This window comes from Microcaecilia unicolor, chromosome 4 (assembly GCF_901765095.1).
Source record: "Microcaecilia unicolor chromosome 4, aMicUni1.1, whole genome shotgun sequence".
In the NCBI taxonomy this organism is placed as follows: domain Eukaryota; kingdom Metazoa; phylum Chordata; class Amphibia; order Gymnophiona; family Siphonopidae; genus Microcaecilia; species Microcaecilia unicolor.
Genome location: NC_044034.1, coordinates 16595348 through 16618141, shown reverse-complemented (window position 1 = coordinate 16618141; position 22794 = coordinate 16595348). Strand labels below are relative to the sequence as shown.

Genomic DNA, 22794 nt, shown 5'->3' with positions numbered 1-22794 from the left:
TGGAATTTCAATTCAATCCCATATCTAGCATATTGCAAGAGAATCATTGGCTGTTCTGCCCAGGGTGTCCTAGAGCAGAAATGTGGTAGCTTCTTGTTTTCATTGGATTGAAAAAGATTAGTTTGAGGTGTTCCCCAGTTTTGAAACTGCCACTTTGGAGCCCAGAGAGCGTTCATAGATAGAAAGCAGAGGGTAGGGTTAAATGGCCAATTCTCTCAGTGGTGGAGGGTGAATAGTAGTGTGCCCCCGGGATCTGTACTGGGAACGATGAGCGAGGTGATTAAATTTGCAGACGGCACAAAACTATTCAAAGTTGCTAAATTGCATGTGGATTGTAGAAAATTACAGAAATATTATTGATAATCTGCTTCTCATTAATTTGTTATATTTTTGTAAACCACTTTGAACCAACCATTGGGAGTCAGCGGGCTATGTCACATCATATCACATCACACACATACTGGTTCAAAGAAGAAAACCAACTGCATGCCAGTCAGTTCGTCTTGAATTATCTTCAATATATTGAAGGTATTTGTCTTTCCAATAATAGTTCACGATGAATTACAGTCAAATACAGAGCCCCTCAACTCCAATACAGAACTGAACTAATGCAATTAATCAAGATGCCATGTATTACATAACCAAACAGGGAGATAAGGGATTGTTTTCTCTTCGCCGAGAAACAGCCAGAGAATCAGACAATGGAAACAGGTCTTAACAGCCACATATCTGCATGGAATACAGAATGAATTAGCAGTCAAACTGCAGAACAATACATAATTAGAACATAAGAATAGCCATACTGGGCCAGACCAATGGTCCATCTAGCCCAGTATCCTGCTTCCAACAGTGGCCAATCTAGGTCACAAGTACCTGGCAAAATCCCAAAGAGTAGCAAGATTCCAGAATCCCAAACAATAACAAGATTCTGGAATCCCAAACAGTAACAAGATTCCAGAATCCCAAAGAGTAACAAGATTCCGGAATCCCAAACAATAACAAGATTCTGGAATCCCAAAGAGTAACAAGATTCCAGAATCCCAAACAATAACAAGATTCTGGAATTCCAAACAGTAGCAAAATTCCGGAATCCCAAAGAGTAACAAGATTCCAGAATCCCAAATACTACTACTTATCATTTCTATAGTGCTACTATCCCCGCCTCCCACCACCGGCTCTGGCACAGACCGTATAAGTCTGCCCAGCACTATCCCTGCCTCCCAACCTCCAGTCCCGCCTCCCACCACTGGCTCTGCAATAAGATGGTGACCTTACCTTGAGCAAACAAAAGTTTGGCTTCTGACATAATGGCTAATAAGACAGCCTCTGTAGAATGAAAAAGGCAGAAACCCAACTGTAAAGTATTAAACCAGTCAAAATTGAGCAGAAAATCAGGTAACAAGTCTGCAAAATAAGATTCTAAAAATGTGGCCAAAAGCGGGATGTAAGCGGCCGGCCAATAGCTAGCAGGTAAGCCAGAGTCCAGCTTTGAATTCTTCAAAAGAGGAGTGAGAATAATATTACCCAAATACCCTTTTGTAAGAAATCGTTCAAAAAAAGAGTTAAGCCAGACAAGTAACTGAGAAGGTACAACTGGCATTAAGTAAGTTTGGCATCACAGTGTTGCAGTGTCCCATGTGTTATCCTTCTTCCACACATCTCTAAGATGCCTATTATACCTAAACCTCCACTACCCAAGCAACAAAGGACTCAAATACAAATCCACCTATGCATCCAGCTTTTCCTAATTAAGCGCACAACTATGGAACGCACTGCCAAAAATAGTAAAAACTATGCAAGACCACCTTAATTTCCAGAAATCACTAAAAACGGTCCTGTTCAAAAGAGCATATCCCACCGACCCAACATAAAAATACATTGACACCTGCAACACAATGACATTACCTGACTCTTCCTCCCCCTCCTTTCTAAGTTCCCTAATCTACACCTACCTTATATGTACCTTATCTATCATAACATCACCTTGTATTCATTCGTACCATGTATTTGTTCAGACCAGAATCGGCGAACGTCGTTAATGGCAATATGTAAGCCACATTGAGCCTGCAAAAAGGTGGGAAAATGTGGGATACAAATGCAACAAATAAAATAAGTTGGACAACTATCAAGTTGGCAACTGGATTTAGATAACTTCATTAATGAGGATTTTGTCTTACTGACCAAGAGCTCTGAAAAAAACAGCTGATATTTTGCTGCTACTTAGGGGTTTTCATTGTTTGACTATGTCTTTGTTTGTGTTTTTATTATGTATGTTTTTTGTATTTCTGTCTTGGACAAAGGCGGTGTATAAATAAATAAATATTCTACACTAGTCTATTAGATATCAGAAGCGTCTGTTGTGAGAATACACTGATGTTGAGGCTGCTGGAGTTGGAGACCCTTCAACATACTGTTAGGAGCTGCCAACCAACGACGCATTTTCATTAAACAAGTCAATGGACTGATCCTATAAGAAAAAGTCTGCATAAGTACATAAGTAATGCCACACTGGGAAAAGACCAAGGGTCCATCGAGCCCAGCATCCTGTCCACGACAGCGGCCAATCCAGGCCAAGGGCACCTGGCAAGCTTCCCAAACGTACAAACATTCTATACAATCAAGCCATTGTGACATCACTAATGAGGTTGGCTCTTATTGGTGGAATGAGCCACTATGACATCACAATAGGTTAAATCACTGCTCTATGTAATAAAAGTGAGCCACGTAGAGGACATAAGTACATAAGTAATGCCACACTGGGAAAAGACCAAGGGTCCATCGAGCCCAGCATCCTGTCCCCGACAGCGGCCAATCCAGGCCAAGGGCACCTGGCAAGCTTCCCAAACGTACAAACATTCTATACATGTTATTCCTGGAATTGTGGATTTTTCCCAAGTGCATTTAGTATCGGTCTATGGACTTCTCCTTTAGGAAACCGTCCAAACCCTGTTTAAACTCTGCCAAGCTAACCGCCTTCACCACGTTCTCCGGCAACGAATTCCAGAGTTTAATTATGCGTTGGGTGAAGAAAATTTTCCATTGAAATATCAGCTCCCATTGAAGCTTCCACATCTGAAAGGGGGCACAGGAAATAAATGTGAAGTATAGCAGCCATGAGCCATGACTTATTCAGGTATTTCTTTGCTGTTTCTATTTTCAAACTTCCGAGAAGACTGGCTTTATTCAACAGATCTCCTAGGGGCCCTTTCACTAAGCCGCCTAGGTGCCTATGGGTGCCCAATGCACACCAATTCAGAGTTACTGCCTGGCTACCGCGAGGCCCGTGCGGTAATTTCATTTTTTACGCTTATCTGCTACGCACGCCAGAAAATCGGGCGGTAACTTCAACTTGATGCGCGTAGGCGATTACCGTACAGTTAACATGAGAGACCTTACCGCTAAGTATGGCTGGCGGTAAGGTCTCAGACCCAAAATTGATGGGCGGCAATTTTTATTTTGCCGTGCGTCCATTTTCGGCAAAAATTTTAAAAAGGTATTTTTTTTGCAGGCGTGCTGAAAAATGGATCTGTGCACGCCCAAAACACGAACCTACACTACTAGCACAGCCCATTTCCGTCACACCTTAGTAAAAGGATCCCTTAGTTATCTCCCCTACAAGGAGCATTTGCTAAGTTCTGAATGACCAGCCAGCTCATTTTCGAAAGTGATCGCTGGCCATCTTCTGACACAAATCGGGAGATGGCCAGCGATCTCCTGAAACCGGCCACATCGCTATAATCGAAAGCCGATTTTGGCCAGGTTCAACTGCTTTCCGTTGCGGATCCGGCGAAACATCACGTGAAGGGTAGTGAAGGCAGGATGGGGGCGTGCTCACGAGATGACCGGCTTCGCCCAATAATGAAAACAAAAAAAGCCAGGCTTGATGAGCATTTCGCCGGCTTTACTTGGTCCCTTTTTTTCACAACCAAGCTTCAAAAAGGAGCCCCAACTGACCAAATGACCACCGGAGGGAATTGGGGATCACCTCCCCTTACTTCCCCAGTGGCCACCAACCCCCTCCCACCCCAAAAAAACAAAACAAAAAAAAACTTTTTTGCCAGCCTCTATGCCAGCCTCAAATGTCATACCCAGCTCCCTGATAGCAGTATGCAAGTCCCTGGAACAGCTTTTAGTGGGTGCAGTGCACTTCAGACAGGTGGACCCAGGCCCATCCCCCCCTACCTGTTACACGTGTGGTGGTAAATGGGAGCCCTCCAAAACCCACCCAAAACCCACTGTACCCACATGTAGGTGCCCCCTTCACCCCTTAGGGCTATGGTAATGGTGTAGAGCTGTGGGGATTGGGTTTGGGGGGGGGGATTTGGGGGGCTAAACAACCAAGGGAAGGGAGCTATGCACCTGGGAGCTATTTTTTTTTTTAATTTTTAGAAGTGCCCCCTAGTGTGCCCAGTGGGTGTCCTGGCATGTGAGGGGGGCCAGTGCACTACAAATGCTGGCTCCTCCCACGACCAAATGCCTTGCATTTCGCCGGGTTTGAGATCGCCGGCATTATTTTCCATTATGGCCGAAAACCGATGCCAGCCATCTCAAACCCGGCGAGCTGTGACATTTGGCCGGGCCCAACCGTATTAGCGAAGAAAAAGATGGCCGGCCATCTTTTTCGAAAATATGGTTGGCTCTGCCCACTTACGGCGCCGTTCGATTATGCCCTCCAGAACATTTGCTAAGATCTGAGGCCAGAAGACCTTTTACAAGCAAGCCTCTAAATTCATATTTTATTTATTTAGATTTTGCTCACACCTTTTTCACTAGTAGCTCAAGGTGAGTTACATTCAGGTACACTAGGTATTTCTCTGTCCCATGAGGGCTCACAATCTAAGTTTGTACCTGAGGCAATGGAGGGTTAAGTGACTTGCCCAAGATCACAAGGAGCAGCAGTGGGATTTGAACCGGACACCTCTGGATTGCAAGACCTGGATTGCCATAACCACTAGGCCACTCCTCCACACATGTATGCATGAATAATGTGACTCTTCCCAAGACGGCCATCTTGAAAGGACTTACAGATGGTAGGAGCCCCGTGTAGTCCTATTGAGAAATCTTTCCAGTAATATTCTCTGTCTGAGTCACAGTGCCTCAGTTAAATAATGAAATTATGGGGTCTTTGTGCAGCTGTGATTTGTGGTAAATTGCAATGCTAGTCTTACAATACAGGCTGATAGTATAGGTTTTGGAACCAGCTGACTTATCTTTCAAGTTATTCTCCATGAAGTCTTGAAAGATATTGACCATAATGACTGGTGGTTCACTCACAGTTGGTATGGAATTGGAGAGTGTTATGGAAGACTTGTCTGCTCTGTTGATATCTTTTGTGTTTGAGACCGATAAGAATTCAGTAACGAGACTTTTTTTTCATGCAAAAAAATAGTCTGTCTGTGGGCCAAAGGATATGGCCATTTCCTGATCTTCACATGCAGACACAGGGCTGGCTGGCGTAAACCGTTTTTTGCAGATGTAATAAGACGTGATCGGCTTGGGTGGTGACGTTTTCCTCCCGTTTCTGTCCAAAAGGTTTGATATATTTCCTCTGACCCTAAACATCTGAGAATTCTCTTGGATAATATGATGCACAAGGAGGGGCATCGTTGTCTTGACTTAAATGCTTACATTGGGGAGGGCTATTTCTGCTATAGCGTATTTGTCTCACCAGTGGCTTTTTCTTTATATGCTGTGGTTTCTCTCCTTTTTCTATTGGATCGCACAGTTTCTGTGAGCTTTATATGCATTGGTCTAGCGTATATCTTTTCTTTTTTTAAGTACATAAGTACATAAGTACATAAGTAGTGCCATACTGGGAAAGACCAAAGGTCCATCTAGCCCAGCATCCTGTCACCGACAGTGGCCAATCCAGGTCAAGGGCACCTGGCACGCTCCCCAAACGTAAAAACATTCCAGACAAGTTATACCTAAAAATGCGGAATTTTTCCAAGTCCATTTAATAGCGGTCTATGGACTTGTCCTTTAGGAATCTATCTAACCCCTTTTCTGCGTATTTTGCTTTTTATAATCAACTCATTTGCCTGGCAAGTTGTATTAATTTGTGTGTTACATTTGTTAAACTAATAAAGAGAAAAGTATATATAAGAAACTTCCATGTCTGACCAGTGGCGTACCAAGGGGGGGGGGGGGCGGTGGGGGCGGTCCGCCCTGGGTGCACGCCGCTGGGGGGGTGCCGCGTGCCTGTCAGCGCTTCGTTTTCATGCTCCCTTTGCCCTGGAACAGGTTACTTCCTGTTCCGGAGCAGAGGGAGCATGAAAACGAAGAGCCGGCAGGCGCGCGACATCCCCCCCCCCCCCCAGCAGGGGGGGGGCGTCGCGCTGTTCCGGGGGGGGTGCTGCACCTGGGTGGCGGGGTGCATCGGCGATCTGCCCCGGGTGTCAGCCCCCCCAGGAACGCCACTGTGTCTGACACTGGTATAAGGAATCCTTCAGGGCCCTCACCAGCCCAGTTCGCTCCTGCGTTCAGAACCACACCATCTCAGTGTAGAGGGGAGATATACACCATTTGATTACAGCATCCCCCTTCTGGGATGTTCTATGTCTATCATCCTAGAGGTCCTTTTACTAAGGTGCGCTGAAAAATGGCTTGCAGAAGTGTAGGTGCAGGTTTTGGGCGCACGCCAATCCATTTTTAAGAGCGCCTGTGAAAAAGGCCTTTTTAAAATTTTTGACAAAAATGGACGTGCGGCAAAATCAAAATTGACGTGTGTCCATTTTGGGTGTGAGACCTTACCTCCAGCCATTGACCTAGTGATAAAGTCTCATGCGGTAACAGGACGGTAATGCCGTCCCATCCCCTGTATCATCTTTGTCGCCCTTCTCTGCACCTTTTCCAATTCCACTATGTCTTTTTTGAGGTGCGGAGACCAGAATTGAACACAATACTCGAGGTGCGGTCACACATGGAGCGATACAACGGCAGAATAATATCCTTATTTTTGTTTTCCATCCCTTTCCTAATGATACCCAACATTCTATTTGCTTTCCTAGCCGCAGCAGCACATTGAGCAGAAGTTTTCAATGTATCATCAACAACGACACCTAGATCCCTTTCTTGGTCCGTGACTCACAACGCTGAACCTTGCATGACGTAGTTATAGTTTGGGTTCCTCTTTCCCACATGCATCACTTTGCACTTGTTCACATTAAACGTCATCTGCCATTTAGACGCCCAGTCTCCACCAACTGGCATTGCAGTTTTTTGTCCGGCTCGGAGGATTTCACTCTTCCTTAAACAGTTGACGCTGCCAGTAACTCAATCAACTTGTTTCTTCAATTTCTTCAAGGCCCAGGCAACACTGTCCCACATTAGGAGTAGGTTTCTTTGTCATGGGAGGGTCTTAAACATTGGGCGTCCATCAAAGAGCTTGACTTGTCTGCAGAAATTGTGAAGAGCAAGAAGACCCATGTCAAATTCTAATTTTGTTTTAGAAACCAAGGTTTTCTAACTAGAGAAGAAAACTGCTTTCCAGTAAAAAGCCTACAGGCATGAGAGACAGCTATTTTCACATTCAAGAAACTGAACTACTTACACAAGAAGGCAATGTCTTTCTTTGGATTAGAAATTGGTTTTTGGACAGAAAACAGAGGGTAGGGTTAAATGGCCATTTTTCTCAATGGAAGAGGGTGAATAGTGGAGTGCCGTAGGGATCTGTCCTTGGACTGGTGCTATTTAACATATTTATAAATGATCTGGAAATTGGAACAACAAGTGAGGTGATTAAATTTGCAGATGATACAAAACTATTGAACGTTGTCAAAACACATGCGGATTGTGAAAAATTGCAGGAAGGCCTTAGGAGACTGGAAGACTGGGCATCCAAATTTAACGTGGACAAATGCAAAGTGATGCACATTGAGAAGAATAATCTAATTCATTGTTACCTGATGCTGGGGTCCACCTTAGCAGTCAGCACTTAAGAAAAAGATCTGGGTGTCATTGTAGACCACACGCTTAAATCATCTGCCCAGTGTGTACTCGTGGCCAAAAAAGCAAACAGGATGCTAGGAATTATTAGGTGAGGGATGATAAATAATAATAATAAGATTATAATGCCTCTGTATTGCTTCATGGCGTGACCTCACCTTGAGTATTGCATTCGATTCTGGTCACCGTATCTCAAAAAAGATATAGTGGAATTAGAAAAGGTTCAAAGAAGAGCAACCAAAATAATAAAGGAGATGGAACTCCTCTCATACGAGGAAAGGCTAAAGAGGTTAGGGCTCTTCAGCTTAGGCCGGGGGGGGGGGGGGGGGTGGATATGATTGGTCTACAAAATCCTGAGTGGAGTACAACAGGTAAAAGTGAATCAATTTTTCACTCTTTCAAAATGTACAAAGACCAGGGAACACTTGATGAAATTGCATGAAAATACTTTTAAAACAAATAGGAAAAAATAGTTTTTCACTCAAACAATAGTTAAGCTCTGGAACTCTTTGACGGAGGATGTGGACAAACTCCTGGAGGAAAAGTCCATAGTCTGTTATTCATATAGACATGGGAAAGCCACTGCTTGCCATGGAATATGTAGCATGGAATGTTGCTACTAATTGGGATTCTGTCAGGTACTTGTAACCTGGATTGGCCACTGTTGGAAGCAGGATACTGGGCTAGATGGATAATTGGTCTGACCCAGTATGGCTATTCTTATGTTCTTATGTTCCATAACCCTGGTTTACCCCTTCAGTCAGGGCTGTCAACTAAGCTCCCTGGGCCAGGTACCTGGGACCAGGAGTCACAAAACAAATTGTACTTCAGATGAGCTGGGTGCAAGCCAGGGCTGAAGACAATCCTCCAATAGGCTGAAGGGTATTCCCACCCTAGGGACTGCAAAAGTCCACCTTTCTCAAATAATGACTTTCTTTAACTTGGATCAACATCAAACCACCACCAGTTCACAAGTCAACCCTCATTTCTTCAGTTTAAGTGCATAAGAGGCCTAAGTCACACTCCATCAATGTCCATGATATGCCTATCTCATCCCAGATTAGGGATCTTCTGGCTGGCTGGGTAGTCCAAGTGGAGGTGGAGCTCCTCTGCACCCATATCCCTCCTACCTGGGGTGGCTTTTTCCACCAGACGCTCCTTCCTTGTTATGAACCCCCTGGACGGGGACCCTACTCAGACTCCTTCTGCCCTCTCTGCCAGAGGTTTCCAGCAGCCAGCCACTCCAAAGTCCTCCAGCTCTGGGACTCCCCCTCAGTAAAAAGGGTCTCGGCGGACGAAAGGCACTCAAAGACCTGTATCCACTTTTCACAATTCCTTTTATCACTTCTTCGTCCTGGCTTCAGAAGCTGGACTCCTCCCATTTACACCCACCGCGCCAGCTCTACCAGCCTCAGTGGCCATAGTGACCCCCTGGAAACCCTCCCACCTTCTGCCTGTAACAGAGACACTTTTTCAGTGTTGGGGGGGGAGGGTCACATTTCTAGTCCAGTTCACCACCAAGGTTTTGCCGTGCAGCTACAGTTCACAGGTGTAGACCTTTATTCTGTCCAACAGTTTATTTGTGGCTTGATCGTCACTCATGGGAGGGACAGCCAGGCAAGCCAGATGTCACCATCTGGGCTCCAGCCAAGCTCATGCACTGCACAGCCAGCTAAATGATTTCAGACTCACCCTCTCTCACTCCTCCCTGTTCGAAGAGGAGAGCCCGCAACTGGACTAAACACACCCAACGTGCAACATCCCGGTCTTTGTATCAACAGGAAAGAGAAATTCAACATCCTGATTTTTATGGGACTAGGAAGGGGAAAGAATTAATTACAGCAACAGAGTTACACCTATATAGAACTCAGAGCCGGACATGGCCGAGGGGAAAAGTAGATGTTCCTGCAGCACCAATTCAGTGATAAATCTCACACATTGGCAGATGAAAACTGTAAAACAGGTTTACTGTGCAATATCCTTAAGTACACACAGTAAGTATCAGTAAATGTCCATCTAATTATTTTCTTTATAGCCCTTGTGCACTGCACATGTACAAGAGGGGAGGTGTGGTTTGGTTGCAGCCAAGGTCTATGAATCAGGAGCACGTGATGGGTAAATTCTATATTCTTTGTGTAAACATATAACCTTATTCTCTTGTGTTGTTGGGGTTGTAGCTGTCACACAGTGCAGGTTAGGGAAAGGGAAGGGAATTGAGACTTAATATACAGCCTTTCTGTGGTTTTTGCAACTACATTTTCTTTTCCATGTTTTATTTTGTTTGATTTCTATTGCAACTACATTCAAAGCAGTTTACATATTAAATACAGGTACTTATATATACCTGGGGCAATGGAGGGTTAAGTGACTTGCCCAGAGTCACAAGGAGCTACAGTAGGAATTGAATCCAGTTCCACAGGATCAAAGTCCCCCTGCACTAACCACTAGGCTACTCCTTCACTAGCAGCATTCCATGTAGAATCTGAAATAGTAGCAACATTCCATAATCTCAAATATCCATTCCTTGAGATTCCAGAATCTTGCTATTCTTTGGGGTTCTACATGAAATGTTGCTATTCCTGGAATCTTGTTAATGGAACTTGATATACAGCCTTTCTGTGGTTTTTGCAACTACATTCAAAGTCCGCTGAACTAACCGCTAGGCTACTCCTGCACTAGTAAAATTCCACAATGGGACTTGATATACCACCTTTCTGTGGGGGTTACATAGTATGTACTGGTATTTTGTACCTGGGGCAATGGAGAGTTAAGTGGCTTGCTCAGAGTCACAAGGAGCTGCAGTGGGAATCAAACCCAGTTCCCCAGTATCAAAGTCCACTGTCTGCACTAACCACTAGGCTACTACTCCTCTAGCAACAGTCCATGTAGAATCTTAAATAGTAGCAACAGAATCTCAAATAGTAGCAACATTCCATGTAGAATCTCAAATAGTAGCAATAGAATCTCAGATAGCAGCAACATTCCATGTAGAATCTCAAATAGTAGCAACATTCCATTTAGAATCTCAAAAGAATCTCAAATAGTAGCAACATTCCATGTAGAATCTCAAAAAGGGAAATGGGACTTGATATATTGCCTTTCTGTGGTTTTTGCAACTACATTCAAAGCAGTTTACATAATGTGCAAGTACTTATTTGTACCTGGGGAAATGGAGGGCTAAGTGACTTGCCCACAGTAGGAACTGAACCCAGTTCCCCAGGGTTAAAGGTCTGCTGCACTAACCACTAGGCTACTCCTCTGCTCCTTCCACAGTGCAGGTTACTTTCCCCATGATTTCTTAGAAATCATTACATAGCTGAAATGCTCTTTGCTTGGATTATATTCTACTTCTACTTATCACTTCTATAGCGCTACAAGGCATACGCAGCGCTGTACACCATACATGAAAAAGACAGTCCCTGCTCAATATCCTCTTGTCTTTTAGGCCTCTAAAGAGTATCTTGATACAGGGTTGGAAGTCAGAGGAAACCGCCGTTGCTGCATTTGAGGATTTTGCTAATGAGCTCTTTGGATTTTCATTTCTCTTAGGGATAGTACCAGACAAAAGTGTCTGTTTTGCCACATCAATACTGTTTCACCGGTACCACTGCAGGTGCTCAGTGGGATGCTGGACAGTCCCTCAGCTAGCAGATACACCTTGGTCTCTGGGGAGCATTTGAAAACCATAACGTCAGTACGTGCAACCCTATCGCCTGCTTATTCATTACCTATAAGCTAAAACCCTGATCAGCTGAGGGTAACTGAGGAGAACTTGAAACCACTGCACCGAGGTATATTGGAGCCCTATCACAGCCTCAAATGGCTTTGCTTGCTCTGAATTTGATCATCAATCACTTTAGGTGTCTCATTAAGCACAACTTGCTCTGCAGAGGCTCAAAACGTCCCTGGGGATTTACCTGAGGTTTCCTTCTTAACCCACACTTTTATTACAAGGTGTCCAGTGACACAGTCATTCAGAATTTTACAAAAAAAATAACCCCCCCCCCCCCCCACACACACACAGTTTGTGTTCAGTGTTAGAACGAGTCACATCAAATTTAATAGTCCCAGATCATATTTTTCTCCCACCACATTGTATAACTTATTATTTCATATTGCAGTTTTCACAGACTTTTTAGTAACATAGTAGATGACGGCAGAAAAAGACCTGCACAGTCCACCCAGTCTGCCCAACAAGACAAACTCACATGTGCCATTTTTTGTGTATACCTTACCTTGATTTGTACCTGTCCTTTCCAGGGCACAGACCGTATAAGTCTGCCCAGCACTATCCCCGCCTCCCAACCACCGGCTCTGGCACAGACCGTATAAGTTTGTCCAGCATTATCCCTTCCTCCCAACCTCCAGTCCCACCTCCCACCACTGGCTCTGGCACAGACCGTTAAAGTCTGCCCCGCACTATCCCCGCCTCCCAACCTCGCCTCCCACTACCGGCTCTGGCACAGACCGTATAAGTCTGCCCAGCACTATTCCCGCCTCCCAACCACCAGCCCCGCCTCCCACCACCGGCTAAGCCTCTGGGGATCCCTTCCCTCTGAGCAGGATTCCTTTATGTTTATCCCAGGCATGTTTGAATTCCGTTACCGTTTTCCTCTCCACCACCTCCCGTGGGAGGGCATTCCAAGCATCCACCACCCTCTCCGTGAAAAAATACTTCCTGACATCTTTCCTGAGTCTGCCCCCCTTCAATCTCATTTCATGTCCTCTCGTTCTACCGCCTTCCCATCTCCGGAAAAGGTTCGTTTGCAGATTCATACCTTTCAAAAATAACAAATACAAAGTTGTACAGTGATCGTATGAGGTATAAGTGGAGGGTCGGAATGGATGAAGATTGCGTGTTGTCCTGTTCGATCATAGTCATGCTGTGTTGGTAGGTGAAGAGTGTTACGTGGGGTCGTTGGGGTAGGCCTTTTTGAAGAGGTTGGTTTTTAGTGATTTCCTGAAGTTCAAATGGTCGTGGATTGTTTTCACAGCTTTTGGGAGCCCATTCCATAGTTGTGCGCTTATGTAGTAGAAGCCGGCTGCCTAAGTTGTTTTGTACTTCAGTCCTTTGCAATTTGGGCAGTGTAGGTTTAGGTAAGATCTTGATGCATTACCCATTACCCTCACCCTTCACACAGCAGTGCCCGGAACTGGCACCGAGCTCCAAGCAAGGCTATAGCTTTCTAGGAACATTCAAGATGTTGAGGCAGGAAGTTTCCTAAGTGTTCAGTTGACAGACTGGAAAAGGGGCCATTAAGAAAAGCAAGCATTAAACCACCGATTGTTTTGAAGGAAATGGTTTACACTTAATGAATCACTGCCTGCCGAAGAAAACTGAGCAACTGACTCAAAACAAACACACACACACTGTAATACACACGTCAACATTCACACATATATACAACACAGTCGTACATACACACACACACACACAAAAAGTCAAGTCTTGCTAAACCTTCACCAGGAAAGTATATATGATGACAAACACCCACAATTCTGCACAATTGTGGGGACTGGTTATTGTGTCCAAGTCTGGTCGCCGCATCTCAAAAAAGATATAAAGGAGAAGTTGCAGAGAAGGGTGACGAAAATGATAAAAGAGATGGAACGACTTCCCTATGAGGAAAGGCTGAGAAGGTTAGGGCTCTTCAGCTTGGAGAAAAGGCGGCTGAGGGGTGATATGATAGAAGTCTACAAGATAATGAGCGGAGTAGAGCGGACAGATGGGAAGCGTTTGTTTACACTTTCAAACAGCAATAGAACCAGGGGACACAAGATGAAGCTAGAATATGGTAGATTTAAAACAAACAGAAGAAAGTTTTTCTTTACTCAGCGTGTAGCTGGACTCTGGAACTCGTTGCCGGAGACTGTAGTGACAGAAGCTGGCCTTAAGGAGTTTAAGGGGGGTTTGGACAGATTCCTGAAGGAAAAGTCCATTGAACATTATTATTTTTTTTTTTTTTGGGGGGGGGGGGGATTTGCCAGGTTCTTGAAGCCTGGATTGGCCGCTGTCAGAGACAGGATGCTGGGCTTGATGGACCCTTGGTCTTTTCCCAGTATGGCAGTGCTTATGTGCTTACTAGTAAAACAGGCCCATTTCTGACACAAATGAAACGGGCGCTAGCAAGGTTTTCCTCGGAGTGTGCATGTTTGAGAGAGTATGTGTGAGATTGACTGTGTGTGTGAGAGAGTGAATGTGCGAGTGTGTGTGTGTGACAGAGAGAGAGTGAGACTGCTGGGTGCGAGTGTGTCTCCTCTGTCCCCCCTCCAGCCACCCAGCGATTGTCCTACCTCCCCTGCCCCCCCTCTAGCCACTCCTCCACTTTAATAAGCATATATAAAATTCCCCCCCATGTGCTACAGAAAAGCACCGAGCACATCCTATATAATAAAACGCACCTCCAACGTTCTGAAGCCGTAGTTCCGGAACATTGCAGGAATGCTTCAAGGCATGAAGGCTTCATTTTCTCGGCTTCAGAACGTTGGAGGTGCGTCTTATTATATAGGATGTACCTACACGTGAACAAAGTATGTGAGTTCTTGTGGGTGGGGCAGTTTGGGGGTGGTGGGAGACTAGAAAACGGGAAATAGAGGAATTCCCTAACTGCTACAGAACCTACAACTCCTTCTCCCGTAGAAATGCATTTTGCCTAGGCGGGGCAGGCGCAGGGGGCTCTATCGAACTGGTCTGCACAGAGCCCCGCAATGGCTAAGACCGGCCCCGGTGTGGCATAGCTCAGAGAGAGAGGCACAAAGTTGGTTCAGTTTACTGAGGAGGAATATGAAATCTGTTACGAACCAACGAGAATGAATCATTCGCACATTGCATTGAGTTTCTACAATAAATCAGAGTTACTGCTTTGGAACACCAGCTGCTGTCTGAGAGAGTTTTTAATGACGAGTGATTACACTAAGGGCCCTGAAGAGTTTCTCTCTTCCCCCACCCCAACCCTGGTCAGAGAATCCATGTCAGGTTTTCCAGTCAGAAGGGGGATCTGGAACCTGAATGCACAAAAAAAATAGAAAAGCATTGAAAACCTGCAAAAGTCACTGAGGGGGTCATTTTATTAAGCCGCGGTAAAAAGTGGCCTGCGGTAGTGTGGGTGTGTGTTTTGGGCGAGCACTGGGCCAGTTTTTACCACCCTTGGAAAAAGGACTTTTTTTTTAATGGGCCGGGAAATGGGCGTGCGCTGAAATTAAAACTAGTGTTCGCCTATTCACAGCCTGAGCCCTTACTGCCACTCGTTGACGCACTATATATACCCCAGAGTACACCCTTCCTGTCTCAGAAACCCTGAAAATTCTCAGTCACAATTGACCGAAATCTCACTCTAGAAATCCAAGCGAAAAACACAACAAAGAAAATGTTCCATTCAATGTGGAAACTCAAAAGAGTAAAACCTTTCTTCCCAAGGGAAATATTCCGCAACCTGGTACAATCAATGGTACTAAGCCACCTAGACTACTGCAATGCAATCTATGCCAGATGCAAAGAACAAATCATTAAGAAACTCCAAACTGCTCAAAACACAGCAGCCAGACTCATTTTTGGAAAAACAAAACACGAAAGCGCCAAACCCCTAAGAGAAAAATTACACTGGCTCCCACTTAAAGAACGTATTATGTTCAAAATCTGCACCCTGGTACACAAAATCATTCACGGCAAAGCTCCAATCTACAGACCTCATAGATTTACCAACCAGGAACACAAAAAGGTCCTGAACCTCCACTACCCTAGCTGCAAAGGACTAAAATATATATCAACATATTCATCCAGCTTCTCATTCATAAGCACGCAATTATGGAATGCACTACCAAACGCCATAAAATCAATGCATGACCTAACAAACTTTCGAATACTACTAAAAACCAACCTGTTCAAAAAGGCCTACCACAATTGATGCACACTAATTATCAGACAAGGAAACTGATACTTGAAATAGACAAAATGAACCTTCAATACTTGACTACTTCACCTCAGTGGCGTTCCTGGGGGGGGGGGGGGTGGGTGCGATCTGCCCCGGGTGCACGCCACTGGGGGGGGTGCCACGCGCCTGTCAGCGCCGCTCGTTCCGTGCTCCCTCTGCCACGGAACAGGTTACTTCCTGTTCCGGGGCAGAGGGAGCATGGAACGAGCGAAGCCGACAGGCGCGCGGCACCCCCCCAGCAGGTAAAAATGCACCCGGGGGAGGGTGTCGTTTCGCCGGGGGGAGGTGTTGTTTTGCCGGGGGGGGGGGGCGCATCGGCGATCTGCCCCGGGTGTCAGCCGCCCTAGGAATGCCACTGCTTCACCTACACTGTCGATTACTGAACTTTAACGCAATACCACTTGATTTCTTACCCCGGTAAAAAAATCTTTAACGCTTGACTGCTTAATTTATTTTGTCTTGAACGAACTTTACTACGATACCACTATGTATTCCTTGATCCGGAATTGGTGATCGCCATTACGGTACAATGTAAGCCACATTGAGCCTGCAAATAGGTGGGAAAATGTGGGATACAAATGCAACAAATAAATACATAGATAAATAAAAATAAATAAATAAATAACAGTAAGGGCTCACACGCTACCTGTGCGGTAACCATGCATGTGCCAACTTCTGATTGCTGCCAGGAATGCCCCCCCCCCCTCCCATGATAGAAAATAGAAAATGATATTTTACCATGGGATTCAGTGCCACGCCATAATCACAATTACTGCTGGGCATACGCGCCAGCTCGACTGTACTGCCAATTTGGTGCATTCGACCCACGTGTTAGCCCTCCAGTAAAAGGTCCCCTGAATGACAGCTGCCTGCTCTTTAAACATTCATACGCCTAATTAAGGGGGCCATTTTACTGTGGCGCGGGAGGGCTTACATGCACACCAACTTGGCACTACCGCTGGGCCAAATCCCATGGTAGAAAATAATTTTCAATTTTCTACCACGGGGGAGGGGGGGCATTCTCAACGGTAGTCAGCAGTTTGCGCGCATTGCACGGTTACCGCGTGGGTAGCACGTGAGCCCTTACTGCTAAGTCAATGGGTGACGGTAAGGGCTCAGGCCGTAAATAAGCACGCGCTAGTTTTAATTTCAGCGCACGCCCATTTCCCGGCCCGTTAAAAAAGCCCCTTTTTCCAACTGTGGTAAACAAAATGGCCCAGCACTCACCCAAAACAAATGCTCACACTACCGCAGGCCGCTTTTTACCGCAGCTTAGGAAATGGACCCCTTAGGGCATTAATGTGGACCTACACTAGTATTGTATAACAATACCGCTACACACACTTACCAGTACAGAATTCACATTTAGCGTGCATTGTGTGTCTAACTAGAGCAGCTCAGGCCCATCCAACAGTAGCATATGGTAATGAAAATGCTGCTCTCCACAATAATGGCACCTTCGCACGCTCAGTTTTCAGCGCATGCCTGCTGCAGACTACCAAGGTGGAGACTGGGGAGAAGCATTTTCCCACCAGCTGAGATATGTTTCTGATGTGGGGGAGAGAACATTTGGTGCCCACCCACTTTTTGCCTAGGCCCACCCAGAATCTGCTGTCTGGCTACGCCCCTGAACTAGAGAGAATTCCAGAGCTCGGAATAGATCCAAACGCAGTGTGAAGGGAACGTACACTTTCTGATGTATCTGATAGTTCTAATTTCAGTATGGTGAAAAGCCCTACACCCACTGTACCCCACATAATTCACTAAAGCAAGCAGATAGCGCCTGAAAGCACGAACACATCAGGGAAACTGAGGCAGGGACAGATAAAAGGACCTATCGAATTAGACCTAAGTCACAGGGAGATGAAAGTGACACAGCCAAGGTTATGAAAAGAGTGGTGGCCAGAGCTGCGATTCAAACTAAGGCATAGGAAAATAAAGAGATTCACCAAGGTCAAACAGAAAGAATGTTCACAGAGCGCTGACTGTGCCCCATTAAAACTTCGGTTCTTGTGGCTTAGCCCCTGGATAACGCCTCCAAGTTTCTGGAATCCAAGCAAAGCAAAAGCAATCAGGTCCTGAAGCAAAATTAAAGAAAGAATTAAGAAGAGGGACACACATGTGAGGAATACACTTCACCCCCTCTGTTTTCCTGTTGCCCTTCAGTGACCTCCTGTCCTGGCTGCAGGCAGGCGGTCTCCTGATGTGCACTGCACACATGCTAATATTGCCCTGATGAAAAGGAGGCGGAGCAGCAGTGGGTGCCCTTGGCTAAGTCAAGGCTGCTTCCTGTTGATGTACCCTGACTGAAAAGTACAAACAGTGTGATGGCACTGAGGATTTCCCGTCCACTCCGAGCATAACACATTCCACAAAACAACGTCAGCACTGACAAGAGCTATGGCTTTACGAAGAGAGGTGCAGCTGGTAAGGAAGCAATGAAAGACCCGGAGTTGTGTTTTTATGGGAACAGTTGAGAAACTGTTACTTGTGGGGTCAAGCTACATCTCTGACCATCTTCAAATCTATGCTAAAAGCCCACCTTCTTGAGGCTGTTTTTAACGCCTATTCACTTGTTCAGTACCCATTTCTGTTTATCGTTCCCACCTTAAGTAATTCCCTTATCCCTTATTTGTCCTGTTTGTCTGTCCTGATTAGACTGTAAGCTGTATCAAGCAGGGACTGTCCCTTACATGTTCAGTGTAGAACACTGTGTACATGGAGTAGCACTGTAGAAATGATACATAATAGTAGTAATCTTTGGGATTCCAGAATCTTGCTACTCTTTGGGATTCTGGAATCTTGCTACTCTTTGTCTTTATCCCTTATTTGTCCTGTTTGTCTGTCCTAATTAGATTGTAAGCTCTGTCAAGCAGGGACTGTCTCTTCATGTTCAAGTGTACAGCGCTGCGTATGTCTAGTAGCGCTATAGAAATGATAAGTAGTAGTAACCTAATTAGACTGAAGATACACTGTTATCTTTTTAAGATGAAAAATGTGATTTTATGGTTTTCAAAATAATGTAAACACTAATTAGGTTAATAAGATGTTATATTTACAGTATGTAAAAACAAGTAGCCACCCAGCGCCAAATTTGCTTAAAGAGACTCATTACTTCAATATGAGTCTTCATCTACTGAAGACAGAGTGGTGGTAGCATTTCCGTTTATGACATACAGAACTGAAATAGTCCCATTAATTTACAAATATTGGCCTCTTTTGTCTTTACCTGAGCCCCTACAGGAACAACCGTTGGTAGGCATCAAGCTGGGCAAGATATTGGGAGAAAGTAACTAGCGAGGTAATTAAATTTGCTGATGACACAAAGTTATTCAAAGTCGTTAAATCGCGACAGGATTGTGAAAAATTACAAGAGGACCTTACGAGACTGGGAGACTGGGCAGCTAAATGGCAGATGATGTTTAATGTGAGCAAGTGCAAGGTGATGCATGTGGGAAAAAAGAACCCGAATTATAGCTACATCATGCAAGGTTCCATGTTAGGAGTTACGGACCAAGAAAGGGATCTGGGTGTCGTCGTCAATAACACACTGAAACCTTCTGCTCAGTGTGCTGCTGCGGCTAAGAAAGCGAATAGAATGTTGGGTATTATTAGGAAAGGTATGGAAAACAGGTGTGAGGATGTTATAATGCCGTTGTATCGCTCCATGGTGCGACCGCACCTTGAGTATTGTGTTCAATTCTGGTCGCCGCATCTCAAGAAAGATATAGTAGAATTGGAAAAGGTGCAGCGAAGGGCGACTAAAATGATAGCGGGGATGGGACGACTTCCCTATGAAGAAAGACTAAGGAGGCTAGGGCTATTCAGCTTGGAGAAGAGACGGCTGAGGGGAGACATGATAGAGGTATATAAAATAATGAGTGGAGTGGAACAGGTGGATGTGAAGCGTCTGTTCATGCTTTCCAAAAATACTAGGACTAGGGGGCATGCGATGAAACTACAGTGTAGTAAATTTAAAACAAATCGGAGAAAATTTTTCTTCACCCAACGTGTAATTAAACTCTGGAATTCGTTGCCGGAGAAAGTGGTGAAGGCGGTTAGCTTAGCAGAGTTTAAAAAGGGGTTGGACGGTTTCCTAAAGGACAAGTCCATAAACTGCTACTAAACGGACTTGGAAAACTCCAAAATTCCAGGAATAACATGTATAGAATGTTTGTACGTTTGGGAAGCTTGCCAGGTGCCCTTGGCCTGGATTGGCCGCTGTCATGGACAGGATGCTGGACTCGATGGACCCTTGGTCTTTTCCCAGTTTGGCATTACTTATGTACTTATGTACTTATGTTTGACTTATAAACGACTTGATTATGTTCCTCAGAATTCTGTTCTTATTTTTATTTATTTATTTATTTAATATCATTTATACTCCACATTTTCCCACCACTGGCAGGCTCAATGTGGCTTACAAAATTTAGGAAACATACAGTAAAGTACAATAAAGTGAAAGGGATATGGATGGCGTAAAGTTACAGGGGCAAGATAAAGTAATTGAGTTCACAAAATCTTTGTAGGATTTGTAGTCCGGGAATCACGGATGCAGGACTGGATCTTTAGGGTAAGCTTGCCCAAATAAGTAGGTCTTGAGAGACTTCCTGAAAGTCAGATGATCTTGAACCGTTTTTACAGATTTAGGCAATGCATTCCACAAATGAGTGCTGATGTAGGAAAAGATGGAAGCGTATGTGGTTTTAAACTTGAGACCAGAACACGCAGGGTAATGGAGGTTTAAGTATGAATGAGAAGATCTTAGTGAATTCCTTGGTGGCAAGTTGACAAGGGCATCCATATAAGCTGGAGCTTCTCCGTAGAGGATCTTATGGACTAGGGTGTTCTTTGTTGGACACACCAAGTGTAATCATTGTCAATGGTGTGAGTGTACAATTGAAGGAGTAGAATGGATAGATGCAGTTACGGGCACATCAAACACAACTTATGACTCAGAGAATATCATTTACATGATTCAAAGTCCTTGTAAGTTAATACATATTGGGCAGGTCACAGTGCCCTGTGAAGATCCGTGTAAATGAACACACAAATTGAGGATCCAAAATAGGGTTTTAACTGCACCCTTTGTATCCTATTGGATGGATAAGAAGCAATGAATTTTTGATATAAAGGATTATAGATAAGCTGGGGTGGGAGGGGGATCATGCCATACAACCTTTGGGATTTTTGTATTAAAAACAGTCGCCCCAAGGGTTTTAAACTTAGAGTTCGACTGGACTTCCGTATTGTGATGTGTCGATTCCTGATTGGTGTTTGTCATCAGATGACCCACTATAAGCATTGTGTTCATGTCAACACCATCTTTTGAGTGTTTATAGCACCGTGAAGAATCAAGCAATGTTTAGTTAATTTTAGGTATAGGCATGAATTTTAAGATGTTTTTTTTCAAAGTTGTTATGTGAATGCAATTGTGTAATTTCTAGGGTTTTTTTTTTGCCTTCTAGGACCTTCCCTGATGCAGAATCGAAACATGGTCCATGTCAGTTGGTCCTCTGTTTTTCATATGTCTGCATTTTTGAGAATATATTATAAAGAAGTTTTTCAGATTTTGGCGAGCCACGAACAGTGGTTTGTGTGAAATGAGTCGCCACTGAGACTTGTGCGCTTTGATAAAATATAAAGTTCAGTACGATAATATTTTAGTTCCAGTGCTGAGTGGCTACTTGTTTTGATATTTAGGACTGCCACTCGTGAGATCTACTCCACCCATCTAAACTGATACAATAAACAGTATTGCAATGTGTTCTACAATCATGTACTTGGGATGCACAAGTACAGCCACTCTAAGTTGACTGCCAGCACAGTCCTGGTGTCAGGAGAACACAACAGATGGGAAAGGGATCACAAAAGAAAATTATTTATCTACATTAATTGCATTTGGTTTACGGCAGGTACTGTGTTGATCCTACGTGCTGTTGTCTGAATGGGAGGGTCACAAAAGTGGCACCCAATAAAGCTGTCCCATGCTCTCGTCGGTGTTTTCACTCCACTCCACCCCCACCTTCCCACAACAATGTGACCTGCAGTGATTTCTGTTAGTTCCATGTAGGGAGTACAGTCACTCCCTTCATAACCAACATCAACGTTTCATCATAACTGGGAAACAGACACTGCCTTATTTTCACCGCACCCCACTATACTCCCAAGTCGGGGAGTTCTGAAGCCACAATAAGGAAGAATGCCTGTCATGGCACACCCCCCTCCCTCCCCATTCTTGCTTGTTAGAAACACATATAAAGCTGAAGGATAAACTTTCTGTGATCATCTTGAGCTGTCCAGACATAAATTTATTGCTGGGAAAGATAAGGGAACAATTTCTTCATATATTTTATTTCATATGATTTACGCTTGGCCAATTCAAGAACTATGTTTTTGGTGGGTGAATCATGTACCCCTAAGCACATACATACAAACTAGCTCACGCGACCAGCTTTTCTTATATGGGCACACAGCTGTGGAATGCACTTCCAACTCACCTGAGAACGATCAACGAATTAACTAACTTCCGCAAATCTCTGAAGACTTACCTCTTTGACAAAGCCTATCACGAGAACCCATAGCTAACCATAACACAACACCTTCCAACTTTAAGCAGAATGTTTCTCTCCACAACTACTTGATCAAATCCTTTTGTCTTCCTTGACTTCTTTGTAACATCAAATGTATACTTCATCCTGTATGGCGATGCCACAACAGGACTTTGGAAGCCACATCGAACCTGCAAATAGGTGGGAAAACGTGGGATACAAGTGGAGGAGTGGCCTAGTGGTTATGGTAGTGGACTTTGGTCCTGGGGAACTGAGGAACTGAGTTTGATGCCCACTTCAGGCACAGGCAGCTCCTTGTGACTCTGGGCAAGTCACTTAACCCTCCGTTGCCCCATGTAAACCGC

The 22794-nt window shown here is 44.6% G+C and overlaps 1 protein-coding gene and 1 long non-coding RNA gene across 2 annotated transcripts in view; both read right to left on the bottom strand.

Annotated features, from left to right (window-relative positions):
• PDE2A (phosphodiesterase 2A) overlaps positions 1 to 22794 on the bottom strand; it is a 687803-nt gene that overhangs the window by 474272 nt on the left and 190737 nt on the right. The window lies entirely within an intron of this gene.
• On the bottom strand, positions 658 to 22614 carry LOC115468345. Its single transcript, XR_003941852.1, has 3 exons — positions 22513 to 22614; positions 9148 to 9157; positions 658 to 670 (listed from the first exon to the last, which is right to left on the bottom strand). It is a non-coding gene; the product is annotated as an uncharacterized LOC115468345 (long non-coding RNA).